Raw genomic sequence first — 8,942 nt, 5'->3', positions numbered from 1 at the left:
TAGGGTTAACCTCCTTGAAGGGGAAATCAGGGGGAACATAAAGGGACGGCACCCTCCAGATTAGGGAGCTGCGTGACCAAGAAAGACGGCAATATCATGGGGCTATTATTCATGGGAAATAATTAGGCATGTCGTATTGTCGCGAAGTAAGACCTCAATAGAGAATGTTAAGGCGAGGTTGATGGATCGTTATTCGCAAGAATAACGAGCGCCTGAGACTTCGTCGACTTAAGACCCTTAATGACAGGGTGGGGAGCAATAAGACCTTAACTAGGAGGCGCAATAAGACCTCGTAGAGCAGCAAGGGAAACAAAATATGTTCAAGAGGCAAAAGAAAGAAAGAACATGAAATAAAATAAAATAGACTTGGAGGCAATGGAGTGATGCAATGCAAGAGCTAAAGTTGAACGAAGTCGTGGATGGAGCGAACTTGGAGCAAAAGCGAAATTGACGAGGCAAAGAAAATGGGCACGCAAGGAACAATGCGAAGATCAATGGACGAACGAAGAACCAAAACCATGCAACGAGGAACCAAAAACAACACGAAGCGAGACCAATATCTTCAAAACTTAACGAACATAAGGTGCTAAACAAAACAAGGGCGGAGGATACAAAGGAGCATCATATTAATTTTGCTTCGGATAGCTAAAGTTCCTTCACCAACCGAAGCAAAATGAGGCACACATATAGCAGACAAGTGAGATACGCTCACGACAAAGGAGATATGCTCGCGAGGACGAATGAGGAAGGAAAAGAAGGAGGCTACGAAGAGACGAACACGAAGAAAAGGATCTGAGAAGGGCGATGGAAATAACGAGATGGGAAGATCAAAGATACGAAGATGAAAGGAGACAATAAAACGAAAGGAAACGCGAAATAAATCGGAGACACGAGGAAGAGATTCGATGAGGAGAATGAAGGCTTGGCAAAGTGAGAGGCAACCGTCGCGTAGAAAATGAAGAAACTTGAACCAGGAGGTCTTGGACGAAATGACGCTGATCAAAATCTTATACATGAGGAGTCAAGACGAAGGAATCATGTTCCACGAAGTAATAACGCGGGATACACGCAAAGAAACAACCAAGGTCCAAGGTTTGGAGAAGGAGCAAGCGGTTGGAGACCTGGAGAAAAGGAAAGACATCAGTGGCAGGGGAAGGAAAAGAAATCGTAAGACGACGAAAGAACAAGCCGAGCGAAGAAGCTGAATCCATGAAGGAACCTGTTCGAATCATGAAAGTCGAGGCTATCACGGAGGAGGGGACGAATCGAGGAGAGGTGGAGAAGGAGGATGTTGACGAGGATATGACATCGAAAGAACCAAGTAAGACACCCCATAGAGTAAGATACCAACCGGAAAAGCAAGCTGGAATGGAAAAACGAGGCGATCGGATGACACAACAAGGGCATGAACACAGCAACAAAGTGGTGATGGGTATCTCGCAAGAAGGAGATGCAAATTCAGAAACGATAACGACTTCGTCCCGAAAATGGATCCTATATCGAGGGAAGGACCTTATAAAGATTACGAGGAAGAAGACGAATGAGGAATGCAGAGGAGAAGGCTACTAGTGGAGGCGATATATGAAAATCATAGTCTAAGATGCGAAGAAGGAAGAAAGCGCGAGGATGAGAGCAAACACAATAAGCGAGAAAAAAGCACTGGCGAGACAAGAAGAGGGACTGTGGATCGGAAAGTCTTACATGAGCCACGAAGATTGAGGTACAAGTGGGAAGCTCGCAGAGGCAAGATAAGTCGCAATGGACAAAGGAGGAAGGCGTTCCAGCCACCGTAAACCCGTGCAGGGTTGAAAACAACACCAAAAGGAGAGCTAACGCGGACTGACCGAAAGCAGGAAGGGTCACTGCGAAGAGATCGAAAGCCGCGAGGTGACAAAGCCGGAGGCCACCAGGTGAAGACTATAAAGCCAACGAAGTAGGGATTGAACATGATGGCATGGAAGTAATTAAAGACTATAAATACGTGTTGAGGAATATCGGACTCAGCGGTCAATGACAATCAACAAAAGGGGAACATCGAGTGGAACAACGAGCAATATCTCGGCAAGGGAAAGGCAATAGAATTGACGGGTCCGTTGGAAATGATGAATAAATGTGCAAGAAGTGGACCAAGCAAATCCGAGTTCATTACACGTAACACGACAAAATAATAGAGGCAAGACGAGATTGCAGCATTATTTTCTCTAAAGGAAAGGGGTAGCGTTGACGAAGATATCTTGCAAATAAAAAACGTACAAGGGAAAAATCAAAGCGAAGCAATGAATGGATCCAACAACAACTCATGATCGATAACAACAAGATCAAGGAAGGGTGCTTCTATACAACAATTAAGCTTCGGAACTTCGCGAAAGAATAAGAGGCAAGTATATACTTTTCAAGTTATTATTCTTTCGCTCGTCCCTTCAACAACCAAGATCAAAGTCATTCACTCAAGCACCACACGTCTCGCTATAAGAACTACACCAAAACGGATTTTTCCTTAAGGATTGCTCTTCAAGCCATGCTCAAGGAAAAAAGGGCAGAATGTAGATATCAAAAACCATGCTCGACATGTGGCGCCAAATGAAGGCCGAAGTAGTATAACATCCCTAGGATAGTCAACATAGTATCTTAGCTTAGTTTGTAAGTAAATGTTATATTTGTAAATTCATTTCTACTCTCTACTACTTAAGAAAATATCTAAGAGAGAGAAAGGGATCAGATTCTATTTTCTCTAACTTCATCTTCTTCCCCAAAAACTAGATCTAGAGTTCCAAGAAATCATTAATGGAGTTCCATGTAACCCAAAAATATTATAGTGAAATTCGTGGATGTAGATCTATTCAAAGATCGAACCACGTAAAAATCATGAGTCTCCTTTACATTTCTAACACATTTAGTATTTATATTTCATTGTGATTGTGAATAAATGTTTAAATCTAGGATTTGGTATAAGGCTTGGGAGTAGCTATGAATTTTCCGTAGTTACAGTATGCAACGACCGCAGCTTTGGCTACGCCACAACAAGGATGTCCGCAACAGCAGCCAGTAACAGTGGTTGTCTGGTTCGCAGCACATAAGGATGATTTAAAGACTCTATTCACTACTCAGTGTAATCGAAAAATGGTACTTGAGACTCCGTTTGTATCATCGTCGACAGGTTTGACTAGTTCAGGTGTTTTCGGTCGTTTGTTTGCCTCATGTCCAGGTACGTTGAGATATCGTCGGTAGCTATGTACGTAGAAGCATCGATGTGGGATATAACAGCAACAAGTAAGCACTAGCAGCAATATTCAGCTTTTGTGGATTTCTTGTGTTCTGTGTAATCTCAATTGGAATAGGAGCATATGTGTACATAAGCAATATAAGGTGGCCCAGAGTAATAAATATAATTGAGTAAATATGACGTATGTAAGTTTTTTGCTCTTTCCCCTGCATTGTGCGAATATGTATATCCATCGTCGCAGAGGCAAGATGAGTGTTTGAACCTGTCACCCCGTTGGCCAATCCTGGGCCAGGAGATTACCGAACGGTGGGGGTTTGAGACCGTAGTGTCACAGAGGGATTACCTTGTGCTATGTTTGGGACCTGTCACCCCGTTGGCCAATCCCGGGCCTGGGAATTACCGAACGATGGGGGTCTAAAGTTTATACATGATGGGTATCTCTTTCTGTTGGATGCCTTCCTCCCGGTCATATACTCATAGACGCTTACAGGGGAGTCCGGAGAGATTACACGTAAGTTCTTTACCCAGTATGTGATAAGTGCATATTTTACATATATATAGTGTCAATTTCATGCTAGTAATTGCTTATATTCTTGCAAATTACTGTATATTACACTTGTTTTCTCTTATTTGTGTTTTATTAGGTGAATCATCCAAAAAGAGTGAATTGGCACTTAATTGTGCAATAAAAGAAGCTAGTTACAAATGGAGAATGCCCAAAGACCAATGGAACTTGTTCAAGTACAAGGTTTCTACTTTTCATCTTCAAGAGGACGAAAAGATAAACTAACGACGAAAGAATGAGGTCATTCTGATATTGTATGAGAAAGTTATGAGCAAAATTTAAGATCAAGCTTGTTAGTTCCCCAGAACTGACAGTTGAATGAATATAAGGGGCATCCACTCTGTTAAGGGGATATCATCTTCAATGGAAATGCTAAGCACATTCCGATATTCAAAGGGGGAAACCAGCATTTTAAACTTTGTTAAAGACAGACGAGGATATGCTCAGGGATGCCATCCCCTCATTCAAATTCAAAATGAAAATCCCGCGTGCAGTTTCTTCTGCATGAATGAATACATTGCGGCGATGCTCGAGCTACTGTCATTATGATCATGGTTGATAATGATAATAAAACGGAGGAGTGCTAGCTGAATCGTTGATGCTGCTGCCATTCATTGGCAGTGGTGATTGACGGAGAATGATGTTCGATGTTGACTGATGGACAAACACTCGATCTTGGTAATGATAGCAGCGGTCGTGATAGGATAACGGTGATGAACCTCTGCCATTTCCGAGAGAAGAAGATGGTTCACTGGTATGAAGTTAAGAAGGAGAGTGGCAGTAATGAGGAGATGGCGCGAGTCTGAGTTACTGACGTTGTTGACTGCAAAAACCAGTAATGGAGCTGGTCGTCTGTGATAGTTAAGAAGAACTCGATGGTGGTAGTTGATGGAGCTACAAACTGAGTTGGCCGCTGAGGTGTTGCAATTATCCGATATTACTGCACCATATGCAACTGCATGAAAGAAGTGGTACGGTTTTGTGGTTTGTTACTGTTGTTCGAGGAGTTTGAGAAGAACATGAAACTAGTTCCCTAGTTTAGATAGGGATTCGAATTTGTTTTGGAACAATAACTCCAGCGACAAGACAGGAAAGAGGAGAGATCGAGCTGGGGAAGGAACAGATAAACACGGACTTGAGGAGTTTGATATGTTGTTGGCAACTTGAGCTAGAAATCAGTTTATAACTGGTAATGCTGTCGTTGATGGAAGAGTTGGATGGAGACGATTAAGCGGTGGTTTTGGAGTTCGGATAAACAAGGAATGTTTGCTACACGTTTTTGAAGATTGGATAATCTTTGGAAACTAAAAGGATTATATGCAGAAGTAGGCCTGGTCTGGACCCTCACTTTCATTTCTAGGCCACTTTTTTTATTTCTTGCAAAACTAGGCAAGTTAAACGGATTCCATCCACTTTAACCATCTCGGTCAATTTATCGCGTTGAATTGTCAATATCTCGCCAAAATATCATATTGGGAGATCTCATACATGTGGTAAGATTACTGAAATGTCCTTCACACGTGTGTTAGTCACACTAGATAAGATGTCCACGTGTTGCTATCTGAGAGCCTAATATAACTAAGACGACATCTCGAGGATTAATTGAACGGCCATGATAGTGACGACATGAGTATCTGAAACCAGTCGAGATAAACTCGATCTCATTCATTCTTGTTCTTCTTATCTTCTTCTTCTTTGTTTTCTTCTCCTTCCGTTTTCTTTCTTCTGCAATATTTCTAGAGATAAATTCTTAGGTTTATTGAGTTGCTGATAGATGATGGGGTTGAGGAATTGAATAACAAGAGGGTGATTGTCCAATAGATGATGGGTTGAGGAATTGAAGAAATTAGGGTTTACTAGAGAAGTCAGGGAAGGTGGAATCGAGGGTTTAGAAGGCTAATTGGAGGTGGGTTTGTCACTAATTAAGAGAAGGTTGAAGTTTTTATTAGAAGCAGGAAGTCAGGGTTTTGAATTTGAAGATGAGAATGATGTTCTTCCCCAAATTGGGAATTAGGGTTTCTGGATTTCAATTTGAGTTTGTGTGGAATTGATGATGATATTGAGTTGGTGATAACTGAAAAACGAAGGGGTTGATGTTGCGCTGATTATGCAAACTTGTACTGATGAAAAATCAAAATGAAATGGTAATTTGGGGTTTCTTTGATTTAGACCCGACGACTTATGTGAATTTGGTTAATAGTTGATGAATCTTATTTGGTTGTATGTGCTGGTCCTGCAAGCAAGGAATCAATGAAATGTATGAGCTTAGTATTATGATCGGGATTTGAATCGTGCTTAGCTAGACACGGTTTTGGATCTGTGCAACAGGGTTGTCGAAGATTGGCATGTGAACCTGTTATTAGATTGGCAGGACGAAGATGATGGTGATAACGCTGTTGAAATCAGAAACGCAGATTGGATCTGAGACAGAGTTTTAAGGGAATTGAATCTGGAGAATCGAAGATAAGGTGGTGCTGTTACTGCTTCATGGGTTCAAGGATTTGCATTGCAGGCTTAAAAGATGGTTGCAATGGAACTATGGGATTTGTATTTGGCAGAAAAGGGTGAAACTGGTGTTGATGAAGGAATATAGGTTTGCAGTGGCTTTGTTGCACAAGTATGGCTGGAAGAAGATCTGTTGCCGTTTGAAACAAAGATGGTTGAAATGGTTTGGTTAGATTGCAGTTGTGGGCTGAGTTGTTGCCATGATTAGATGTATGTCTAGGATACAGGGCTGGTACAACAAGTGTTTTTGTTGAAGCTGGTTTGCAGTAGAGATTATGTTATTGTTGAAGCTGGTTTGCAGGTGTTTTTGTGGCTGTGGCAGAGTGCAGTTGGCAATGGTTGTGAAAGAAGTACAGTTAAGAGCATGAAAAGGAGTTGTTGTTGCTAAAGTTGGCAGCTTTGTGCAATTAACTGGTGGTAATGAGAGGGCTCTCAACTGTAGAATCAGGTGGAGAGCAGGAGCAGTTGGTGGAAGCTGAGCTGCAAATGGTTTATGGAAATCTAAAATGGCAGCTCAGCTTAGTTGAATTTCTGGTGTAAATCTGAAATTGGGTTTTACATGGATTGATTTTGAATTGAAGGAGATTGGGCCAACTAATGGAACTGTGAATGGTGATGATGAGTGCCAAATATTGTATATATTTATCCCTTTTTGTTGGCATTTTAACTCATCTTTTGTGCATTAATTCTACATTTTATCCCATATTCTGTATTTTCATTGTTTTCAAGAATAAATATTTTTATTAATTAATTTTGCATTTTTAGGTAATAAATAAAGTTCGGATGAGTCGCGGAGCGAAATAGAGCAGAAAAGTAGTGAAAAGCCGGGAGAAATTACGCAAGGAAGCCACAAAGAATGGAGCGCACGTCCAAAAAGCTGGAAATGGGCTCAAGAAGAAGAAAGTTGTTCTTAAAGAAGAAGTGGGCTCAAGGTTTTCCAAGCCCAAACTCATTTCCCAAACCCATATTCTATACCCAAAAGCCTAAAACCCAAATCCATACCCGCTTGCGTCTTCAGCCGTCAGATCAGTTCTCAGAAGCATCCGACGGTCGCTCCCTTGCTGTGCATCGAAGTTTGATATCTCCGCCTAACACTACAACACCTAACTCCATCTGGCGTCGTTGATTTTGTTGTATTATATAATCCAGCGGTCGCTACAAGCTTCACTTCATCTCACCGTCCGATTGATCTTTCATCTCCCTATCCCACGGCTCAGCGTCGCAGATCATCAAACTCGATACACTCGCCTCACACCCAAGTGCCGAACACCCTAGACCTCAAACAAACGCACCCTTCCCCTTTCTCCATCGAACCCATCTCCTCCATCACCCCCCTCTGCAGAACCACCATACTCCGTACCACCACCATGTCCGTCTCCATCACCACCACCTCACCCCAAATCACTCCACTGTTTTCTCCCCAACTCTATTCTACCTAAACTCATCACGTACCATCTCTTTAGCATCACTAATAATCTCAATTTCTCATCTCTCTGCTCACTGAAACCCTAGGTGAGAAATTGGGGATATAAGTGATGATTAAAGCATCAATTGGAGCATGGGAGGAACGAGAAGAAGCAGGAGAAGAGTGGGTCGACGAGATGGAGCGAGTATCTCATCAACAGTAGGTAAATCAATTTCACCAAACCCTAGTTCTACTGATTTTGGGGGAAAATTGGGGGAAAACCCAAAAATGTGTAATGGGTATAAATTAGTGTTATGTGAAGTGTGTAGAGGACACTATATACCTCTCTGGACTAGCCAGTAGAGAATTTGCTACAAATTTTTATGAACTTCAAATTTCAATGCTTATCAGTTGACAGTTGAAAATTATATATGTTCTTGGTTATCTGATATGTTGCTAAATGTGTATGAATTATCTATGTTAATGTATGTATGTTGCCATAACATGGTTAGCATGAGCTAATCAGCATCAGGCCAAGGCTCAGTGAAGCCTTGTGCACTGTCATGTGACTAGAAGCTAGGATGGTTCTCCTGTTGCTGTGTTTTGATTGAGCAAATGGGAGATACCAATGCTCATAGAGCCTGTGATTGGCTGTACTGTCAAAAGACAGCCAATGCTAGGGGTAGACTAGTGAGCAATTTGGTGTTCTTCCATTTCTAGATGTATGCTTAGGAACAAACATAACCTAGAAACATGTCATTTGATTAGGACACAAGGTGGATCATAAGCCTTGGCTTACCCACCAATTCCCTCTCAGAAACTTGCATTTTCAGTCCTGTGTGTTTGCAATTCAGTTAATTTTCTTGCCTTTTATTTTCTTGCACTTTGTAGCTTCTGTGCACTGAAGTCAGTGCACAATCCTGCCCTTGCCCTTGGCTTCCAAGCCTTGGTTCTTTGCTGATTTACCTTGTCTGTTATCTTTCCCTGCTGTGGTTCTTAACTGTTTCTTTATTGCTTTACCTTGCATCTTTGGTTCATGCCATTTACCTTGTTTTGCTCACTGCCTTAGTGCATTGTCACCATTGTTAGCCTAGGAAAACTTCTTATATGCTCCTCTCCCTGTGGAAAAACCCCTACTCATCATTTTATTACAAATCTTGGCCTTGTATACTTGCAAGTGTTTTGTGTGCATCTTATCATCACACCAAGTTTTTGGCGCCGCTGCCGGGGAGCTGGCTGCCATA

This window comes from Papaver somniferum, chromosome 2, assembly GCF_003573695.1.
Source record: "Papaver somniferum cultivar HN1 chromosome 2, ASM357369v1, whole genome shotgun sequence".
In the NCBI taxonomy this organism is placed as follows: domain Eukaryota; kingdom Viridiplantae; phylum Streptophyta; class Magnoliopsida; order Ranunculales; family Papaveraceae; genus Papaver; species Papaver somniferum.
The sequence above is the reverse complement of the archived record's forward strand: the minus strand, read 5'-3'. Positions refer to the sequence as shown.